This window comes from Scylla paramamosain, chromosome 20, assembly GCF_035594125.1.
Source record: "Scylla paramamosain isolate STU-SP2022 chromosome 20, ASM3559412v1, whole genome shotgun sequence".
Taxonomy (NCBI): domain Eukaryota; kingdom Metazoa; phylum Arthropoda; class Malacostraca; order Decapoda; family Portunidae; genus Scylla; species Scylla paramamosain.
In genome coordinates this window covers 532,124-556,419 of record NC_087170.1, presented here as the reverse complement: position 1 = coordinate 556,419, position 24,296 = coordinate 532,124, and the positions used below count along the sequence as shown (strand labels likewise).

At 31.1% G+C, this 24,296-nt stretch overlaps 1 protein-coding gene across 1 annotated transcript in view; it reads right to left on the bottom strand.

Annotated features, from left to right (window-relative positions):
• The window catches only part of LOC135110145 (uncharacterized), a 95,818-nt gene that overhangs the window by 45,270 nt on the left and 26,252 nt on the right, over positions 1-24,296 (bottom strand). The window lies entirely within an intron of this gene.

Genomic DNA, 24,296 nt, shown 5'->3' with positions numbered 1-24,296 from the left:
AAATTCAAAACAATTGAATTAAAAAGAATATTATCAAAAAAGTTGATTTTAGCTTTTTTTTCGGACTGTTTTGTACCAAACCCTAAACTGCAGGCAAAGCCTCCTATATAAGGAAATTAATCGACCTTACCAGAAATCTGTCTTTTGAGTGTTTTTCAGCATGTTCAGCACCAAAATGATAAATAATAAGAAATTCACTTTATATAGGAATCCAAAACAAAATTACAGAAAACGTGTCTTCCCAGTGTTTTACGTAGAAAAACACTAAAATGGATGCAAACCCACCAATTACCAAAAAGGTATTTATATTTAAAATTAATACAAAGCACTCTATATTGAAAAACAAAGGGACATTGCTAGAAAAGTGTATAATGAGTGTATTATAGTTCAAAAGAACAACAAGGCAAAAAAATGCAAAAACTCGTGTATATGGAGAAGTTTCCTAGATCACAAAATGCTGATACTCATGAATAACACTCTTAATTGAGAAACAGAACAACCTTACCCAATTCGTGTATTTTGAGTGTTTTTCATATTCTTAGTTACCAAAAACCCAAATTTCATGCAAAACCAGATTTATGTTGAAAAATATGACATTTCCAGAAAAAAGTCTTTTGAGTATTTTTGTGCGTAATAGGCAATAAAGCACTAAAAAGCAGGGCAATCACTTTTCATTGCAATAAAAACAATTTTTACCAAGAACTTGCCTTTAAATGTTTTTGAGCTCCTTATATACCAAACCAGTAAAACGTATGCAAAAACAAACTTTAGAAGAAACAGAATAACATTACCAAAAACATGTAATTTGGGTGTTTTTTTTTATCATGTTATCTATAAAAACCCCTAAATACATGCAAACAACATTATGTTTGGGAAACAAAAGGACATTACGAGAAACGTGTATTATGAGTGTTTTTTTTAAGTTCCCTAAGTACCAAAAAGCTAAAACACACATATAACACTTTTTTTAGAAAAAAAAAAAAAATATGAATTTTTTTTTCATCTTCATAGGTACCGAGATGCCAAAATTCTGGGAAAATTCAGGAAAATTATATGAACAAAAGAATATTATAAAAAAAGTTAATTTCAGCTTTTTTTTCGGACTGTTATGTACCAAACCCTAAAGTGCATGCAAAGCCTCCTATATGAGGAAATTAAACGATCTTACCAGAAATCTGTCTTTTGAATGTTTTTCAGCATGTTAGGCACCAAAACGATAAATAATAAGGAATTCACTCTATATGGGAATCCAAAAAAACAATTACTGAAAATGTATCTTCTCAGTGTTTTACGTAGAAAAAGGCAAAAACTCGTGTACATAAAGAAGTTTCTTAAATACCAAAATGCTGAAAATCATGAATAACAATCTTAATTGAGAAACAGAACAACCTTAGCAAATACCTGTATTTTGAGTGTTTTTTCATATTCCTAGGTAGCAATACCCAAAATAGCATAAGAAACTAGCTTTATGAGGGAAAAAAATGACATTACCAAAAGTGCCTTTTAATTGTTTTTGAGAGTGATAGGTAATGAAGTACTAAAAAGCAGGGGAATCACATTACATGGGAATAAAACAAACTTTTACCAAGAACTTGCCAATATGTGTTTTTGAGCTCCGTACATACCAAACAGCTAAAACGCATGGAAAACAAACTTTATGGAGAAACAGAATAACATTACCAAAAACATGTATTTTGAGTTGTTTTGATAATGTTATCTATAAAAAGGCTTAAATGCATGCAAAGAACCTTATGTTTGGTAAACGTAAGGACATTACGAGAAACGTGTATTATGAGATGAGTGTTTTTAAGTTCCTTAACTACCAAAAAGCTAAAAACAACAAATAACACTCGTTATTTAGAAAAATAAATAAATAAATAAAAGGTTTTTTTTTTTTTTTTTTTTGTTATTCACCTTCATAGGTATCGAGATGCCAAAATTCTGAGAAAAATTAGGGCAATTATATGATAAGAGAATTATATCAAGAAAGTTGATATTAGCTTTTTTTTCGGACTGTTATGTACCAAACACTAAAGTGCATGCAAAGCCTCCAATATCAGGAAATTAAACGACCTTACCAGAAATCTGTTTTTTGAGTGTTTTTCAGCATGTTAGGCACCAAAACGATAAATAATAAGGAACTCACTCTATATGGCAAACCAAAACAAAAGTAGTGAAAACATGTCTTCTCAGTGTTTTACGTAAAAAACGCTGAAAAGGATGCAAACCAACTAATATCAAGAAGCAGAAAAACATTACCAAAAAGGTATATTTTGAGTGTTTTTGAACTTGTTACCTACAAAAAAAACGCGAAAATTGATACAAAGCACTCTATGTTGGGAAACAAAGGGACATTGCGAGAAAATTGTATAATGAATGTATTATAGTTTAAAACAACCACAAGCCAAAAAACGCAAAAACTCGTGTATATGGAGAAGTTTCCTAGATACCAAAATGCTGAAACTCATGAATAACACTTTTAATTGAGAAACAGAAAAACTTTACTAATGCGTGTATTTTGAGTACTTTTCACATTCTTAGTTCCAAAAATCCCAAATTGCATGCGAAACCAGCTTTATGTGGGAAAAAAAAAATGACATTACCAGAAAAGTGTCTTTTGAGTGTTTTTGAGCATGATAGGTAATAAAGCACTAAAAAGCAGTCGAATCACTTTACATGGAAATAAAATCAATTTTTACCAAAAACTTGCCTTTAAGTGTTTTGAGCTCCTTATATACCAAAACGCTAAAACGCATGCAAAACACACTTCATGGAGAAAGAGAATAACATTACCAAAAATATATATTTTGAGTGTTTTTTATCATGTTACCAATAAAAACGCTTAAATACATGCAAAGAACCCTATTTTTCGGAAACGAAAGGACATTACGAGAAACGTGTATTATCAGTGTTTTTAAGATCATTATTTACCAAAAAGCTAAAAGCCACAAATAACACTCTTTATTGAGAAAAATAAATAAATAAATAAAAAAATACGATATTTTTTTCTTTCTTTTTCATCTTCACAGGTACCGAGATGCCAAAATTTGGGTAAAATTTAGGAAATTATCAGTCGATTATCAAAAAAGTTAATTTTAGCTTTTTTTTATTCGTACTGTCATGTACCAAACCCTAAAGTGCATACAAAGCCACCTATATGGGGAAATTAAACGTCTTTGCCAGAAAACTGTCTTTTGAGTGTTTTTCAGCTTGTTAGGCACCCTAACGGTAAATAACATGCAAATCACTCTATATGGGAATCTAAAACAAAATGACTGAAAAAATGTCTTTTCGGTATTTTACGTAGAAAAACGCTAAAACGGATGCAAACCAACCAATAACAAAAAAAAATAACATTACCAAAAAGGTACATTTTGAGTGTTTTTCAGCTTGCTACCTACAAAAAACGCGAAAATGGATGCAAAGCACTCCCTATTGGGAAACAAAAAGACATTACGAGAAACGTGTATAATGAGTGTCTTATTATTTTTCAGCAAAAGAACTTGTGGTTCACAAGAACCACAAGGCAAAAAACGCAAAAAACTCGTGTATATAAAGAAGTTTCTTAGATACCAAAATGCTGAAACTCATGAATAACAATATTAATTGAGAAACAGAACAACCTTACCAAATGCGTGTATTTTGAGTGTTTTTCACATTCTTAGGCAAACCCCAAATAGCACGCGAAACTATGTTGGAAAAAAAATGACATTACTAGAAGTGTCTTTTGAGTGTTTTTCAGCATGTTAGGCAATAAATCACACAAAAAAACAGGGCAATCACATTACATGGGAATAAAATCGACTTTTACCAAGAACTTGCCTTGAAGTGTTTTTGACCTCCTTACAAACCAAAACGCTAAAACGCATGCAAAAAAACTCCTTTATTGAGAAGCAGAATAACATTTCTAAAAACATGTGTTTTAAGTGTTTTTAAGTGTTTTTAAGTGTTCCTTAAATACCTTTAAGTGTTTTTAACTGTTCCGTAAGTAGTAATTGATTTTCATAGGTACCAAGATGCCAAATTTCTGCCTAAATTAAGGAAATTTATGTGGAAAAAAGAACATTATCAAAAAAGTTAATTATAGCTCTTTTTTTTCGGATTTTTATGTACCAAACTATAAAGTGCATGCCACCTATTTAAGGAAGTTAAACGACTTTACCAGAAATCTGTCTTTTCAGTGTTTTTCAGAATGTTAGGCACCAAAACGATAAATTATATAGAAGTCAGTCAATATGTGAATCCAAAACAAAATTACTGAAAACATGTCTTTTCAGTGTTTTACGTAGAAAAACGCTAAAACGGATGCAAACCAAAAAATATGAAGAAATAGAATAACATTACCAAAAAAGTGTTTTTGAGCTTTTTAACTACAAAAAACGCGCAAATGGATGGAAAGCACTCTATATTAGGAAGCAAAAGGACATTACGAGAAACGTGTATAATGAGTGTTTTATAGTTTCACAAGAACCACAAGACAAAAAACGCAAAAACTCGTATATATAGAGAAGTTTCTTACATACCAAAACGCTAAATCTCATGAATAACACTTTTAATTGAAAAAACAGAACTACCTTACCAAATGTGTGTATTTTGAGTGTTTTTCACATTCTTAGTTACGAAAATCCCAAATTACATGCGAAACTAGCTTTATGTGGGAAAAAAATGACATTACCAGAAAAGTGTCTTTTGAGTGTTGTTAAGCGTTATATGCAATAAAACACTAAAAAGCAGAACATTACACTGGAAGAAAACCAAATTTTACGAAGAACTTGCCTTTAAGTGTTTTTTAACTCCTTACATACCAAAACGCATGCAAAACATCCTTTATGGAGAAGCAGAATAACATTACCAAAAACATGTATTTTGAGTGTTTTTGATCATGTTACCTATAAAATCACTTAAATACATACAAAGAACCCTATGTTTGTGAAACGAAAGGACATTACGAAAATTGTATATTATGAGTATTTTTAAGTTCCTTAAGTACCAAAAATCTAAAACCCACAAATAACACTCTTTATAGAGAAAAAAAATAATTAAAAAATTTTTTTTTTTTTTTATTCATCTTCATAGGTACAGAGATGCCAAAATTCTGAGAAAATTCAGGGAAATCATGTGAAAAAAAAAATCATTTTAGCTATTTCCGGAGTTTTGTACGAAACCCGGAAGTGCATGCAAAGCCACCTATATGGGGAAATTACACTTTACAAGAAACGTGTCTTTGGGCGTTTTCAGCAATTTCAACAATATTACTGAAAACGTGTTTTTTTTTTCAGTTTTAGCGTAAAACGCTAAAACGGATGCAAACCAACCAATATGAAGAAATAGAATAACATTACAAAAAAAGTTCAGTGTTTTTGAGCTTGTTACCTACAAAAAACGCAAAAATAAATGCAAAGCAGTCTATATTGGGAAACAAAAAAATATTACAAGAAAATTGTATAATGAATGTTTTTATAGTTTTCAAGAACCATAAGGCAAAAAACGCAAAAACTCGTATATATGGAGAAGTTTCTTAGATACCAAAATGCTGAAACTCATGAATAACACTCTTAATTCAGAAACAGAACAATCTTAGGAAATGAGTGTATTTTGAGTGTTTTTCACATTCTTAGTGGTCCAACCCCAAATTACATGCGAGAATGTGGAAAAAAATGAAATTACTAGAAAAGTGTCTTTTTAGTGTTTTTCAGCGTGTTAGGCAATAAAGCACTAAAAAGCAGGGCAATCACATTACATGGGAATATAACCAATTTTTACCAAGAACTTGCCTTTCAGTTTTTTTCAGCTCCTTACATACCAAAACGCTAAAACCCATGCAAAACACCCTTTATGGATAAACAGAATAACATTATGAAAAACATGTATTTTGAGTGTTTTTGAGCTTGTTACCAATAAAAACGCTTTAATACATGCAAAGAACCCTATGTTTGGGAATGAAAGGACATTACGAGGAATGTGTATTATGAGTGTTTATAAGTTCCTTTAGTACCAAAAAGCTAAAACCCACAATTAACACTGTTTATAGAGAAAAAAAAACAAGTAAAAAATAGCATTTTTTTATTGATCTTCATAGGTACCGAGATGCCAAAATTCTGGCAAAATTAAGGAAAATTACGTGAAAAAAAAATATTATGAAAAAGGTTAATTTTAGCTTTTTTTTCAGACTGTTATGTACCAAACCCTAAAGTGTATACAAAGCCACCTATATGGGGAAATTAAACTACTTTACAAGAAACCTGTCTTTTGACTGTTTTTCAGCAAGTTAGGCATCAAAAACGATAAATAATATGGAAGTCACTCTATATGGGAATCCAAAACAAAATTACTGAAAACGTGTCTTTTCTGTGTTTTTCGTAGAAAAACGCTAAAACGGATGGAAACCAACCAATATGAAGAAATAGAATAACATTACCAAAAAGGTATATTTTGAGTGTTTTTGATCATGTTACCTATAAAAACGCTTAAATATATGCAAAGAACCTTATCTTTAGGAAACAAAAGGACATTACGAGAAACGACTATTATGAGTGTTTTTACGTTCCTTAAGTACTAAAAAAAGCTTAAATTCACATATAACACTCTTTATAGAGAAAAAATAAATAAATTAAAAAATAGCTTTTTTTTTATTTTTTTTTTATATGAAAAAAAAATATCAAAAAAGTTAATTTTAGCTTTTTTTTTTCAGACCGTTATGTACCAAACCCTAAAGTGCATGTAGAGCCACCTATATGGGGAACTTAAACGACTTTACCTGAAACCTGTCTTTTGCCTGTTTTTCAGTATGTTAGGCACCAAAACAATAAATAATATGGAAGTCACTCTGTATGGGAATCCAAAACAAAATTACTGAAAACGTGTCTTTTCAGTATTTTACGTAGAAAAACGCTAAAACGAATGCAAATCAACCAATATCATGAAATAGAATAATATTTCCAAAAAGGTATTTTTTGTGTTTTTGAGCGAAAATGGATGGAAATCTTTCTATATTGGGTAACAAAAGGAAATTACGAGAAACGTTTATAATGAGTGTTTTATAGTTTCACAAGAACCACAAGGCAAAACAAGCAAAAACTCATGTACATGGAGATTTTTCTTAGATACCAAAATGCTGAAATTCATGAATAACACTCTTAATTGAGAAACAGAACAACCTTACCAAATACGTGTATTTTGATTGTTTTTCATATTCTTAGTTACCAAAACCCGAAATTACATGCGAAACTAGCTTTATGTTGGAAATAAATGACATTACCAGAAAAAAAAGTGTCTTTTGAGTGTTTTTGAGCGTGTTAGGCAATAAAGCACAAAAAAGCAGGGCAATGACATTACATGGGAATAAAACAAACATTTACCAAGAACTTGTCTTCAAGTGTTTTTCAGCTCTTTACATACCAAAACGCTAAAATACATGCAAAACACCCTTTATTGAGAAACAAAATAACATTACGAAAAACATGAATTTTCAGTGTTTTTCATCTCTTACGTATAAGAACGCTTAAATACATCCAAAGAACACTATATTTGGGAAACGAAAGGACATTACGAGAAACGTGTATTATGAGTGTTTTTAAGTTCCATGAGTACGAAAAGAGTTAAAACCCACAAATAACACTCTTTATAGAGAAAATAAATAAATAAAAAAAAACTAGGATTTTTTTTTTTTTTTTTTTATTTATCTTCATAGGTACCGAGATGGCAAAATTCTGGCAAAATTCAGGGAAATTATGTGAAGAAAATAATATTATGAAAAAAGTTAATTTTACCTTTTTTTTCAGACTGTTATGTACCAAACCCTAAAGTGTATGCAAAGCCACCTACATGAGGAAATTAAACGACTTTACCAGATACCTGTCTTTTGAGTGTTTTTCAGCAAGTTAGGCACCAAAACGATAAATAATATGGAAGTCACTCTTTATGGGAATCCAAAACAAAATTACTGAAAATGTGTCTTTTTAGTGTTTTACTTAGAAAAACATTAGAACGGATGCAAACCAACCAATATGAAGAAATAGAATAATATTACTAAAAAGTTATATTTTGAGTGTTTTTGAGCTTGTTACCTACAGAAAATGCGAAAATAGTTGCAAAGCACTCTTGGGAAAGAAAAGGACATTACGAGAAACGTGTATAATGAGTGTTTTATAGTTTCACAAGAACCACAAGGCAAAACACGCAAAAACTCGTGTATATGGAGATGTTTCTTAGATACCAAAATGCTGAAATTCATGAATAACACTCTTAATTGAGAAAGAGAACAACCTTACCAAATGGGTGTATTTTGAATCTTTTTAACATTCTTACTTACCAAAACCCCAAATTGCATGCGAAACTAGCTTTATGTGTGAAAAAAAATATTACCAGAAAAGTGTCTTTAATTTTTTTGAGCGTGTTAGGCAATAAAGCACTAAAAAGCAGGGCAATCACATTACATGGGAATAAAACCAACTTTTACCAATAACTTGCCTTTAAGTGTTTTTAAGCTCCTTACATACGAAAACGCTAAAACGCATACAAAACAAGTATTTTGAGTCTTTTGTAAGATTGTTACGTAAAAAAAACGCCTAAATGAATCGGAAATATCCTATATGGGAAAAATTAAAAGACATTACGAGAAACGTGTATTATGAGTGTTTTTTTTTATTTTCTTAGTATCAAAAGGCTAAAACGCATGAAAAACACTCTATATGGAGAAACAGAACAATACTGCCAAAAAAAAAACATGCATTTTGAGTGTTATCACATTGTTAGTTACCAAAAAGCCAAAATTCATGCAAAGACCCATATCTAGATATATGAAACGACTTTAAAAACGTATGAAAATACCATATATTGAGAAACAGAATACACTAACCAAAAACGTGTATTTTGTGTTTTTTTTTTTTTTTTTGAGTTTATTATGTACAAAATCGCCTGTCATCAAACAAATCACCTTGCATATGGAAATAAAAACGACATTACGAGAAACGTTTGTTGTGTGTGTTTTTTTTTTTTATTACTTTCTTATGTACCAAATCAGTACTTCAATAGTGCTCTGAAGAAAAAGAACAAACTTACCAAAAACAGGTATTTTTTTTACATTGATAATTACCAAAACGCCAACATGCATGTAAAGCAACCTATATGAAGAAACGAAACGAAATCACTAGAAACTTGTCTTTTGTTATTTTTTGGGCGTGTTAGGCACCAAATCAGTAAGTAACGAAATCACCCCATAGGGGAATACAAAACAACTTTACTAAAACGTGTCTTTAGAGTGTTTTTTTTAGGTTCTTACGAACTAAAATGTCAAAATACATGCAAACACCCTGTTAGGTAAGAAAGCACCAAAAACAGCCTATATGAGGAAACGAAAGGACATGACAAAAAATGTGTATTATGAGTTTTTTTTTTTTTTTTTTAGCTTAGGTACCGAAACGCAAAAATGGAGAAAGAAAAAACATTACCAAAATCGTGTAATTTGAATGTTTTTCACATTGTCAGGTAGCAAAACACCATAATGCTTGATCGCTATACGAGAAAATTAAACAACAATATAAGAAATGTGTTTTTATGTGTTTTTCAGCGTGTTAGGCACGAAAACGCTAAATAGCATGGAAAGCACCTTATATAGAAATGCAAAATAATAAGCATGTCTTTTAAGTGTTTTAAACTTTTTACGTTCCAAAACGCTAAAACACGTGCAACAAACACGAATAATCTTACCAAACAGAAAAAAAAAAAATACCAAAAACGTGTATTTTGAGTCTTTTTGAGTCTGTTACGTACATCATCTTAAAGATGCATGTAAAACACCCTGTATGAGGAAACGAAAGGACATTACGAGAAACGTGCATTATCAGAGTTTTGAGTCTCTTAGGTACCAAACACTAAACCGCCTGAATGAAAATTAAATATATTCTATATCTCTTAATAGAGAAACAGAACATCACCAAAAACGTGTTTTTGAGTGTTTTTTTTTTTCCTTTTTATGTACCAAAACGTCAAAATACATACGAAGCATCCTATATGGGGAAATGGAAAGACGTTTGGAGAAACAAGTTTTATTTGTGTTTTTGAGCTTCCTAAGTAACCTTCCTAAGTACCAAAACGCTAAAAAGGATGAATAGCACCCTATATAGAGAAAAAGAACAACATTATCTAAAATCTTTATTTTGAGCGTTTTTCACATTATGTAGCAAAACATCTTAATGCGGGCAGATCCCTATATGAAGAAGTAAAACGATATTACAGGAAACGTGTCTTTTGAGTGTTTACTTGAGTGTTAGGAATCAAAATCCTAAAAAGCATTGAAAGAACCCTATTTGGCAATATAAAATAACATTACCAAGAAAGTGTCTTTAGAGTGTTTTTCACCTTCTTACATCCGAAATCGCTGAAAAGCATGCAAAACAACCTTTACGGAGAAACAAATTAACATTACCAAAAACTTGTATTTTGATTGTTTTTGTGCTTGTTAAGTATAAAAGTGCCAAATTACACGCAAAGCATCCTACATGGAAAAAAGAAAGGACATTACGAGAAAAGTGTATTATGAGAGATTTTGAGCTTTTTAGGTACCCAGACTCAAAAACACATGATTAGAACTTTATATGGAAAAATAACTCTACCGAAAACTTTTACTTAAACTTTTTTTTTATATTGTTAAGTACCAAAAGACAAAATGCATTGGAAGCCCCCTTTATCGGGAAACGACATTATCATCAACGTGTCTTTTGAGTGTTTTTCAACGTGTTAGACACCAAAACAATGAAAAGCATGGAAAGCGCTCCATAAAGGAATACAAAATAATATTACTAAAAACCGGTTTTAGAGGTTCTTATGTACAGAAACGCTAAAACTCAAGCAAAACACCCTTTATAGAGAAGCGAAATAAATATTTCGTTGTTAAATTACATTCAGGACAGTTAGGGAATATCCCTTACAGAAGAATAAGATCGCAGAAGAATGATCCTAAATGGATGACTGAGGTTAAAACATTACATAGGGCGAAAGAGAAGTATATATGAGATTAAAGACAGGGGAAGTGCCACAATATAATGAATTAGAAAAGTCAGGAGTTTAACAAGGAAAGCTAAAAATAGTTATGAATTAAAGGTAGCCAGCCAAGCGAAGATGGACCCCAAGGGATTTTATCATGCATATAAGACGAAGAATAGAGAAACAATAGTTCCTTAAAGACAGCAGAATGGGACCTGCTTAGTTGTTGGGAGGAGATTAGTAAAATTATGAACGAGTATTTTTTAAATGTCTTTGCCCAGGAAAACTTGCAGGATTTGCTGAATAGTGACAAGATATTTAGAGTAGAAGAAAATGAGAAGCTGACAGATATTACCATAACTAAAGAGATAGTGGAACAGGAGATAGATAAGCTGAAAAGTTCATGTCACCAGGACCAGATGAAATATATTCCACAGTATTTAAGAATTGGAAAAAAGTTATAAGTAATCTGGATAATGTCATGGCCAAGCGGCAGGCGACAGAGTGTTGTAATAAACGGCTCTAAATCCGAGTGGGGTCAAGTAATTAGTGGGGTGACAAAGGGATTATTAGTATTTGGGCCGATGTTGTTTGTAATATATGTCAATGACTTGGATAGTGGAATTAGTAGTGTTGTTAGTAAATTTGCGGATGACACGAGAGTATGTAGATTAATTAGGTCAGAATCGCATACCATCGCATTGCAGGCAGATTTGGATAGGATGAACGAATGGACAGACAGATGGCAAATGCAGTTTAATATCAACAAATGCAAAGCACTTAGCGTAAGTAGAAGAAACCCACACAGTAATTACACAATGAACAACCAAGTTCTGGTAGGTTCAGGGTTAGAAAAAGATTTGAAATTTAAAGTTAGCTCTGAACTCCGTCTAAGAAAGCAATGCAAAGAGGCCAGAAACAAAGCAAATAGTGTATTATGATTCATTTTCAGGATCTAAAAGTAAAATTCCCGAAGTAATATTAAAGTTACATTTAACGCTGGTCAGACTTCATCTAGACTACGCAGTCCTATTCTGGTCACCACATCACAGGAAGGATAAAGGTCTTTTAGAATCACTTCAAAGAAGAATGACTAAAAGGATACAGGGGATGAGGATTATTCCTTACGAAGCGAGATTCAAGCTGTTAAATTTACATTCTTTTAGAGAGACGTAGGTTAAGAGTGGATCTGATAGAAGTCTTTAAGTGGTATATGGGTAGGGGAACATAAGGAGAATTCTTAGAATCTGTAACCATGATAGAACAAGAAAAATAGAACATCAAGTTTTCAGGCTTGAGCCTGAAAATTGATGTTCAAAAAGGAAACAGGAAGGAATTGGTTTTCAAATACAGTAGTAGATGATTGGAACGGACTTAGTAATCAAGCTGTTAGTGCTGAGGCATTTGGCAACTGTAAGAGAAAATTACACATTTATAGATGGGGATGATAGTGGAAATACGTAGGCATACTTCATACAAGTACTGCCACGTGTAGGCCTGATGCCTTCTTGCATATTTACTTATTTCTTATGTTCTTATGTTCTTATTACCAAAAGCGTGTATTTTCAGTGTTTTTCAGCTATTCCGTGAAAAATAAAATGCCAAAATGCATGCAAAGCACCCTAAATGACGAAAAAAAGGGACATTACGAGAAACGTGCATTATAAGTGTTTAAGAGATTCTTAGATTCCAAAACCTTGAAACTCATGAATAACACTCTTAATTGAGAAACAGAACAACCTTACAAAATGCGTGTATTTTGAGTGTTTTTCACATTCTTGGTTACCAAAACCCCAAATTGCATACGAAACTAGCTTTATGTGGAGAGAAAAAAAAGACATTTCCCGAAAAGTGTCTTTTGAGTGTTTTTGAGCATGTTAGGCACCAAAACAGTAAATAATATGGAAGTCACTCTATATGGGAATCCAAAAACAAAATCACTTAACACTTGATATTTCAGTGTTTTACGTAGAAACACGCTAAAACGGATGCAAACAAACCAATATGAATAAATTGCCAAAAAGGTATATTTTAAGTGTTTTTGAGCCGGTTACCTACAAAAAAACGCGAAAATGGATGCAAAGCACTCTATATTGGGAAACAAAAGGACATTACGAGAAACCTATATAATGAGTGTTTTATAGTTTTACAACAACCACAAGGCAAAAGTTTCTTAGATACCAAAATGCTGAAACTCATGAATAACACTTTTGATTGAGATACAACAACCTTACCAAATGCGTGTATTTTGATTGTTTTTCACATTCTTAGTCACCAAAACACGAAATTGCATGCGAAACTAGGTTTATGTGTGGAAAAAATTATATTGCCAGAAAATGTCTTTTGAGTGTTTATGAGCGTGTTAGGCAATAAAGTACTTAAAAGAAAGGCAATCACATTACATGTGAATAAAACAAACTTTTACCAAGAACTTGCCGTTAAATATTTTTGAGCTCCTTACATACCAAAACGCTAAAACGAATGCAAAAAATCCTTTATGGAGAAACACAATAACATTAAAAAAAAAAACATGTATTTTGAGTGTTTTTGATCATGTTACCTATAAAAACGCTTAAATACATGCAAAGAATCCTATGTTTGGGAAACGAAAGGACATTACGAGAAACGTGTATTATGTGTTTTTTTTAGTTACTTAAGTACCAAAAAGCTACAACCCACAAATAACACTCTTTATGAAGAAACAAAAAAAAAATAAATAAAAATAAAAATAAATAAATGAAATAAAAGAAAATAATTTTTTTTTTTTTTTTTTTTTTTGTTATTCATCTTCATAGGTACCGAGATGCCAAAATTCTGTTAAAATTCAGGGAAATTATGTGGATAAAAGGAAATTATCGTAAAAGTTAATTTTAGTTTTTTTTTCGGACTCTTATGTACCAAACCCTAAAGTGCATGCAAAGCCATCTATATGAGGAAATTAAACGACTTTACAAGAAAACTGCCTTTTGAGTGTTTTCCAGCATGTTAGGCACCAAACCGATAAATAATATGGAAGTCACTCAATATGGGAATCCAAAACAAAATTATTGAAAACGTGTCTTCTCAGTGTTTTACGTAAAAAAACGCTAAAACGGATGGATGCAAACAGACCGATATGAAGAAATAGAATATTACCAAAAAGGTATATTTTAAGTATTTTTGAGCTTGTAACCAACAAAAAAAAAACGCGAAAATGGATGCAAAGCATCCATTTTCATCCATATTGGGAAATAAAAAGACATTACGAGAAACGTGTATAATCAGTATTTTATAGTTTCACAAGAACCACGATGCAAAAAACGCAAAAACTAGTGTATATGGAGAAGGCTCATAGATACCAAAATGCTGAAACTCCTGAATAACACTCTTAATTAAGAAACAGAATAACATTACTAAATGCGTGTATTTTGAGTGTTTTTTCACATTCTTAATTACTAGAACCCTAAATTGCATGCAAAACTAACTTTATGTGGGAAAAAAAAATATTACCAGAAAAGTGTCTTTTGAGGGTTTTTGAGAGAGTTAGGCAATAAAGCACTAAAAAGGAGAGCAATCACATTACATGGGAATAAAACCAACTTTTATCAACAACTTGCCTTTAAGTGTTTTTTAACTCTTTATATACCAAAACGCTAAAAGACATGCAAAACACCCTTTATGGAGAAACAGATTAACATTACCAAAAACATGTATTTTGAGTGTTTTTGATCATGTTACCTCTAAAAACGCTTAAATACATGCAAAGAATCTTATGTTTGGGAAACGAAAGGACATTTCGAGAAACGTGTATTATGAGTGTTTTTAAGTTCTTTAAGTACCAAAAAGCTAAAACCCACAAATAACACTCTTTATAAAGAAAAAAAATTAAAGAAAAAATAGGATTTTTTTTTATTCATCTTCATAGGTACCGAGATGCCAAAATTCTGCCAAAATTCAGGGAAATTATGTGAAAAAAGAACATTATGAAAAAAGTTTTTAGCTTTTTTTTCGGACTGTTATGTACCAAACCCTAAAGGCACCAAAACCATAAATAATATGAAAGTCACTCAATGTGAGAATCCATCACAAAATTACTGAAAAAGTGTCTTTTCAGTGTTTTACTTAGAAAAACGCTAAAACGGATGCAAACCAACGAATATGGAGAAATAGAATATTACCAAAAAGGTATATTTTAAGTGTTTTTGAGCTTCTTACCTTCAAAAAACGCAAAAATGGATGGAAAGCACTCTATATTGGAATACAAAAGGACATTACGAGAAACGTGTATCATGAGTGTTTTATAGTTTCACAACAACCACAAGGCAAAAATAGCAAAAACTCGGTGTATATGGAGAAGTTTCTTAGACACCAAAATGCTCAAACTCAGAAATAACACTCTTAATTAAGAATACAGAACAACCTTACCAAATGCATGTATTTTGAGTGCTTTTCACATTCTTCGTTACCAAAACCAAAAGTTGCATCCGAAACTAGCTTTATGTGGGAAAAAAATTACAAGAAAAGTGTCTTTTGAGTGTTTTTGAGCGTGATAGGCACTAAAGCACTAAAAAGGAAGGCAATCACATTATATGGGATTAAAACCAACTTTTACCAAGAACATGCCTTTACGTGTTTTTGAGCTTCTTACATACCAAAACGCTAAAACGCATGCAAAACACCCTTTATGGAGAAACAGAATAACATTACCAGAAACATGTATTTTGAATATTTTTTATCATGTTATAAAAACGCCTAAATACATGCAAAGAACCCTATGTTTGGAAAATAAAAGGACATTACGAAAATCGTGTATTATTAGTGTTTTTAAGTTCCTTAAGTACCAAAAAGCTAAAACCCACAAATAACTCTTTAAAGAGAGAAAAAAAAAATTTTTCTTTGTTATTCATCTTCATAGGTACCGAGATGCCAAAATTCTGGGAAAATTCAGGGCTATTATATGATAAAACAAAAATTATCAAAAAAGTTAATTTTAGTTTTTTTTTCGGACTGTTATGTACCAAACCCTAAAGTGCATCCATCCTATATGAGGAAATTAAACGACCTTACCAGAAATCTGTTTTTTGAGTTTTTTTCAGCATGTTAGGCACCAAAACGATAAATAATAAGGAACTCACTCTATATGAGAATCCAAAACAAAATTGCTGAAAACGTTTTTTCTTTGTTTTACGTAGAAAAACGCTAAAACGGATACAAACCTACCAATATCAAGAAATAGAAAAACATTACCAAAAAGGTATATTTTGAGAGTTTTTCAGCTTGTTACCTATAAAAAAACGCGAAAATTGATGCAAAGCACTCTATATTAGAAAACAAAAGGACTTTGCAAGAAAAGTGTATAATGAGTTCTTTTTTATAGTTCAAAAGAACCAAAAGGGAAAAAACACAAAAACTCGTGTATATGGAGAAGGTTCCAAGATACCAAAATGCTGAAACTCATGAATAACACTCTTAATTGAGAAACAGAACAACCTTACTAAATGCGTGTATTTTGAGTGCTTTTCACATTCTTAATTACCAAAATCCCAAATTGCATGCGAAACCACCTTTATGTGAGAAAAAAAATTACATTACCAGAAAAGTGTCTTTTAAGTGTTTTTCAGCGTGATAGGCAATAAAGCACTAAAAAGCAGGGTAATCATATTACATTGGAATAACACCAGTTTATACCAAAAAACTTGCCTTTAAGTGTTTTTGAGCTCTTTATATACCAAACAGCTAAAACGCATGCAAAACAAACTTTATGGAGAAACAGAATAACATTACCAAAAACATGTATTTTGAGTGTTTTTTATCATTTTATCTATAAAAACGCTTAAATACATGCATAGAACATTATGTTTGGGAAACAAAAGGACATTACGAGAAAAGTGTATTATGAGTGTTTTTTTTTAAGTTCCTTAAGTACCAAAAGCTAAAACCCACAAATAACACTATTTAGAAAATAAAAAATTTAAAAATTTAAAAAATAGGAATTTTATTTATTTATTTATTATTTTTTTTTTTTTTTATTATTCATATTCATAGGTACCGAGATGCCAAAATTCTGTGAAAATTCAGGGCAATCATATGATAAAAGAATATTATCAAAAAAGTTAATTTCAGCTTTTTTTTCGGACTGTTATGTACCAAACCCTAAATTGCATGCAAAGACAAAATTAAACGACCTTACCAGAAATATGTGTATTGAGTGTTTTTTTTTAGCATGTTAGGAACAAAAACGATAAATAATAAGGAACTGATTCTATATGGAAATCCAAAAAAAAGAAATAGAAAAACGTTACTAAAAAGGTATATTTTGAGTGTTTTTCAGCTTGTTACCTACAAAAAACGCGAAAATTTATGCAAAGCACTCTATATTGGTAAACAAAAGGACATTGCAAGAAAAGTGTATAATGAGTGTTTTCTAGTTCAAAACAACCACAAGGCAAAAAACGAAAAATCTCGTCTATATGGAGAGGTTTCCTACTTACAAAAATGCTAAAACTCATGTATAACACTCCTAATTGAGAAACAGAACAACCTTAATAAATGCGTGTATTTTGAGTGCTTTTCACATTCTTAGTTAACAAAACCCCAAATTGCATGCGAAAATAGATTTGTGGGAAAAAAAAGACTACCAGAAAAGTGTCTTTGGAGTGTTTTTGAGCGTGATAGAAAATAAAGCACTAAAAAGGAGGGCAATCACATTACATTGGAGGAAAACGAATTTTTGCCAAGAACTTGCTTTTAAGTGTTTTTGAGCTGCTTATATACCAAAACACTAAAACGCATGCAAAACACTTTATGGTGAAACATAATAACATTACCAAAAACAGGTATTTTAAGTGTTTTTGATCATGTTACCAATAAAAAAGCTTAAATAAATGCAAAGAACACTCTTTTTGAGAAACGAAAAGAGATTACGAGAAACGTGTATTATGAGTGTTTTTAAGTTCATTAATTACCAAAAAGCTAAAAGCCACAAATAACACTCTTTATTAAGAAACTATAAATAAATAAAAAAAATAAAATATTTTTTTCTTTCTTATTCATCTTCACAGGAACCGAAATGCCAAAATTCTACAAGCCAAAAAACGCAAAAACTCGGGTATATAGATAAGTTTCTTACATTCCAAAATGCTGAAACTCTGGAACAACACTCTTCATATAGAAACAGAACAATCTTACTAAATGCGTGTATTTTGAGTGCTTTTCACATCCTTAGTTACCAAAACCCCAAATTGCATGCGAAACCAGCTTTATGTGGGGAAAAAATGACATTACCAGAAAAATGTCTTTTGAGTGTTTTTGAGCGTGTTAGGCAATAAAGCACTAAAAAGCAAGGCAATCACATTACATTGGAATAAAACAAATTTTTAACAAGAACTTGCCTTTAAGTGTATTTGAGCTCCTTATATACCAAAACTCTAAAATGCATGCAAAATACACTTTATGGTGAAACAGAATAACAGTACCAAAAACATGTATTTTGAGTGTTTTTGATTATGTTAACAATAAAAACGTTTAAATACATGCAAAGAACCGTATTTTTTGGGAAATGAAAGGACATTACGAGAAACGTGTATTATGAGTGTTTTTAAGTTCATTAAGTACGAAAAAGCTAAAAGCCTCAAATTACATTCTTTATTGGGAAAAAAAATAAATAAATAAAAAAATACGATTTCTTTTCATTCTTATTCATCTTCACAGGTAACGATGTGCCAAAATTCGGGCAAAGTTCAGAAAATTATAAGAAATAAGAACATTATCAAAAAAGTTAAATTTAGCTTTTTTTTCGGACTGTTATGTATCAAACCCCTAAAGTGCATGCAAAGCCACCTATATGGGGAAATTAAACGTCTTTGCCAGAAAACTGTCTTATGAGTGTTTTTCAGCATGTTAGGAACCAACGCGATAAAACCCAAGGAAGTCAATCTATATGGGAATCCAAAAACAAAATTACTGAAAAGGTGTCTTTTCTATGTTTTACGTAGAAAACGCTAAAACGGATGCAAACCAACCAAAATGAAGAAATAGAATAACATTACCAAAAAGGTATATTTTGAGTGTTTTTGAAATTGTTACCTACAAAAAACGCGAAAATGGATGGAAAGCACTCTATATTGGGAAGCAAAAGGCAACAAAAAGCATGTTAGGCACCAAAACGATATATAATATGAAAGTCACTCTATAAAATTAAAATAAAATTAAAACAAAATTACTGGAAACGTGTGTTTTAAAAGATTTACGTAGAAAAACGCTAAAACGGATGCAAACCAACCAATATGAAGAAATAGAATAACATTACCAAAAAAGTATATTTTGTGTGATTTTGAGCTTGTTACATAAAAAGAAACGCGAAAATGGATGCAAAGCACTCTATATAAGGAAAAAAAAGGACATAAAAAACGTGTATAATGAGTATTTTATAGTTTCACCAGAATCACAAGGCAAAAAACACAAAAACTCGACTGTATGCAGAAGTTTCTAAGATACCAAAATACTGAAACTCCTGAATAACACTCTTAATGAGGAAACATAACAACCTTACTAAATGTGTGTATTTTGAGTGTTCTTTACATTCTTAGTTACCAAAACCCCAAATTCCATGCGAAACTAGCTTTATGTGAGAAAAAAAAAATGACATTACCAGAAAAGTGTCTTTGAGTGTTTTTGAGCGTGTTAGGCAATAAAGCACTAAAAAGCAGGGCAATCACATTACATGGGAATAAAACCAATTTTTACGAAGAACTTGCCTTTTACGGTTTTTGACACGCATTTAGTAAGGTTGCTCTGTTTCTCAATTAAGAGTTTTATTCATGAGTTTCAGCATATACACGAGTTTTTGCGTTTTTTGCCTTGTTTTTTTTTTTTTTTTTTAACTATAAAACATTCATTATACATTTTTCTCGCAATGTCCCTTTCTTTCCCAATATAGAGTGCTTTGTATCCATTTTCGCGTTTTTTTGTAACAAGCTCAAAAACACTCAAAATATACATTTTTGGTAATGTTTTTCTGCTTCTAGATATTGGTTGGTTTGTATCAGTTTTAGCGTTTTTTTCTACGTAAAACACTGAGAAGACACGTTTTCAGTAATTTTCTTTTGGATTCCCACATAGAGTGAGTTCCTTATTATTCATCGTTTTGGTGCCTAACATGCTGAAAAACACTTAAAAGACAGATTTCTGGTAAGGTCTTTAATTTCCTCATATGGGAGGCTTTTCATGTCTTTTCAGTGTTTTTGAGCGTGTTACACAATAAAGCACTAAATACCAGGGCAATCACATTACATGGGAATAAAACCAAATTTTACCAAGAATTTGCCGTTAAGTGTTTTTGACCTCCTTACATATCAAAACGCTAAAACACATGCAAAATACATTTTATAGAGAAACAGAATAACATTACCAAATACATGTATTTTGAGTGTTTTTGATCATGTTATCTAAAAAAAACGCTTAAATACATGCAAAGAGCCTTATATTTGGGAAACGAAAGAACGTTACGAGAAACGTGTATTATGAGTGATTTTTAAGTTCCTTCAGTACCAAAAAAGCTAAAACCCACAAATAACACTCTTTAGAGAAAAAAATGATAAATAAAAAAATTAAAAAATGGGATTTTTTTTTTTTTTTTTTTTGTTATTCATCTTCATAGGTACCAAGATGCCAAAATTCTGCCAAAATTCAGGGAATTTATGTGGAAAAAAGAACATCATAAAAGTTAATTATACCTTTTTATTTCGGATTGTTATGTACCAAACCCTAAAGTGCATGCAAAGCCACCTATATAGGGAAGTTAAACGACTTTACCAGAAACCTGTCTTTTCAGCGTTTTTCAGCATGTTAGGCACCAAAATGATAAATGATATGGAAGTCAGTCAATATGTGAATCCAAAAGAAAATTACTGAAAACGTGTCTTTTCAGTGTTTTACGTAGAAAAACGCTAAAGCGGATACAAACCATCCTATCTGAAGAAATAGAATAACATTACCAAAAAGAAATATTTTGAGTGTTTTTGAGCTTGTTACCTACAAAAAATGCAAAAATGGATGTAAAACAAAAATGGATGTAAAGGACATTACGAGAAACGTGTATAATGAGTGTTTTATAGTTTTAAAAGAACCACAAGGCAATAAACGCAAAAACTCGTGTATATAGAGAAATTTCTTGCATACCAAAATGAATAAATGCATGAATAACACTTTTAATAGATAAACAGAACTACCTTACCAAATTGTGTATTTTGAGTGTTTTTCACATTCTTAGTTACGAAAATGCCAAATTACATGCGAAACTATCTTCATGCGGGAAAAAAAAATGACATTAGAAAAATGTCTTTTGATTGTTTTTCAGCGTGATATGCAACAAAACACTAAAAAGCAGAACGATCACATTACATGGAAATAAAACCAACTTTTACGAAGAATTTGCCTTTAAGTATTTTTTAACCCCTTATATACCCAACCGCTAAAACGCATGCAAAACAAACTTTATGGAGAAACAGAATAACATTACCAAAAACATGTATTTTGAGTGTTTTTGATCATGTTATCTATAAAAACGCTTAAGTACATGCAAAGAACATTATGTTTGGGAAAGATAAGGACATTACGAGAAACGTGTATTATGAGTGTTTTTTTTTTTTTTAAGTTCCTTAAGTACCAAAAAGCTGAAACCCACAAATAACACTCTTGATTTAGAAAATAAAAAAAAAATAAAATAAATAAAAAATATGATTTTTTTTTTTTCGTTATTCATCTTCATAGGTACCGAGATGCTAAAATTCTGGGAAAATTCAGGACAATTATGTGATAAAAGAATATTATCAAAAAAGTTAATTTCAGCTCTTTTTTTTTCGGACTGTTATGTACCAAACCCTAAAGAGCATGGAAAGCCTCCAATATGAGGAAATTAAACGACCTTACCAGAAATCTGTGTTTTGAGTGTTTTTAGCATGTTAGGCACCAAAACGATAAATAATAAGGAATTCACTCTATATGGGAATCCAAAACAAAGTTACTGAAAACGTGTCTTCTCAGTGTTTTACGTAGAAAAACGTTTAAACAGATGGAAACCAACCAATATCAAGAAATATAAAAACGTTACCAAAAAGGTATATTTTGAGTGTTTTTGAGCTTTTTACCTACAAAAAACTTGAAAATTGATGCAAAGCACTCTATATTGGGAAACAAAAGGACATTGAAAGAAAAGTGTATAATGAGTGTTTTATAGTTCAAAAGAACCACAAAGCAAAAAACGCAAAATCTCGTGTATATGGAGAGGTTTCCTAGATACCAAAATGCTAAAACTCATGTATAACACTCTTAATTGAGAAACAGGAAAACCTTACTAAATGCGTGTATTTTGAGTGCTTTTAACATTCTTAGTTACCAAAACCCCAAATTGCATGCGAAAATAGATTTGTGGGAAAAAAAAATGATTTACCAGAAAAGTGTCTTTTGAGTGTTTTTGAGCGTGTTAGGCAATAAAGCACTAAAAACCAGGGCAAACACATTACACTGGAATAAAACCAATTTTTAACAAGAACTCGCCTTTAAGTGTTTTTGAGTTCCTTATATACCAAAACACTAAAACGCATGCAAAATACACTTTCTTGGTGAAACAGAAGAACATTACCAAAAACAAGTATTTTGAGTGTTTTTGATCATGTTACTAATGAAAACGCTTAAATACATGCAAAGAACACTATTTTTTGGGAAACGAAAGGAAATTATGAGAAACGTGTATTATGAGTGTTTTTAAGTTCATTAAGTACCAAAAAAGCTAAAACCCACAAATAACACTCTTTATAGAGAATAAAAAAAAGAAAAGAAAATTTTTTATTTTTTTTTTTTTTTTTATTTATCTTCATAGGTACTAGGATGCTTCTCCATAAAGGAGTTTTTTTTTCATGCGTTTTAGCGTTTTGGTTTGTAAGGAGGTCAAAAACACTTCAAGGCAAGTTCTTGGTAAAAGTTGATTTTATTCCCATGTAATGTGATTGCCCTGTTTTTTTTCTGATTTATTGCCTAACACGCTCAAAAACACTCAAAAGACACTTCTAGTAATGTCATTTTTTTTCCAACATAGTTTCGCGTGCTATTTGGGGTTTTGCTAAGAATGTGAAAAACACTCAAAATATACGCATTTGGTAAGGTTGTTCTGTTTCTCAATTAATATTGTTATTCATGAGTTTCAGCATTTTGGTATCTCAGAAACTTGTTTATATACACGAGTTTTTGCGTTTTTTGCCTTGTGGTTCTTGTGAACCACAAGTTCTTTTCCTCAAAAATAATGACACTCATTATACACCTTTCTCGTAATGTCTTTTTGTTTCCCAATAGGGAGTGCTTTGCATCTATTTTCGCGTTTTTTTGTAGGTAACAAGCTCAAAAACACTCAAAATATACCTTTTTGGTAATGTTATTTTATTTCTTCTTATTGGTTGGTTTGCATCCGTTTTAGCATTTTTCTACGTAAAACACCGAAAAGACACTTTTTCAGTAATTTTGTTTTAGATTCCCATATAGAGTGACTTGCATGTTATTTACCGTTAGGGTGCCTAACAAGCTGAAAAACACTCATAAGACAGTTTTCTGGCAAAGACGTTTGCATGCACTTTTAGGCATCTTGGTACCTATGAAGATAAATAAAGAAAAATAAAAAAAAAACTATTTTTTTATTTTTTATTTATTTATTTTTTTTTTTCTCAATAAAGAGTGTTATTTGTGGGATTTACCTTTTTGGTACTTAAGGAACTTAAAAACACTCATAATACACGTTTCTCGTAATGTCCTTTCGTTTCCCAAACATAAGGTTCTTTGCATGTATTTAAGCGTTTTTATAGATAACATGTTCAAAAACACTCAAAATACAAGGTTTTGGTAATGTTATTCTGTTTCTCCATAAAGTGTGTTTTGCATGCGTTTTAGCAGTTTTGTATATAAGGAGCTCAAAAACACTTAAAGGCAAGTTCTTGGTAAAAAATGGTTTTATTCCAATGTAATGTGATTGTCCTGCTTTTGAGTGCTTTATTACCTATCACGTTGAAAAACACTCAAAAGACACTTTTCTGGTAAAGTCTTTTTTTTTTCCCCTCAAAGCTATTTTCGCATGTAATTTGGGGTTTTTGGTAACTAAGAATGTGAAAAGCACTCAAAATACACACATTTAGTAAGGTTGTTCTGTTTTTCAATTAAGAGTGTTATTCATGAGTTTCAGCATTTTGGTATCTAAGAAATCTCTCCATATACACGAGTTTTTGTGTTGTTTGCTTTGTGGTTCTTTTGAACTATAAAACACTCATTATACACTTTTCTTGCAATGTCCT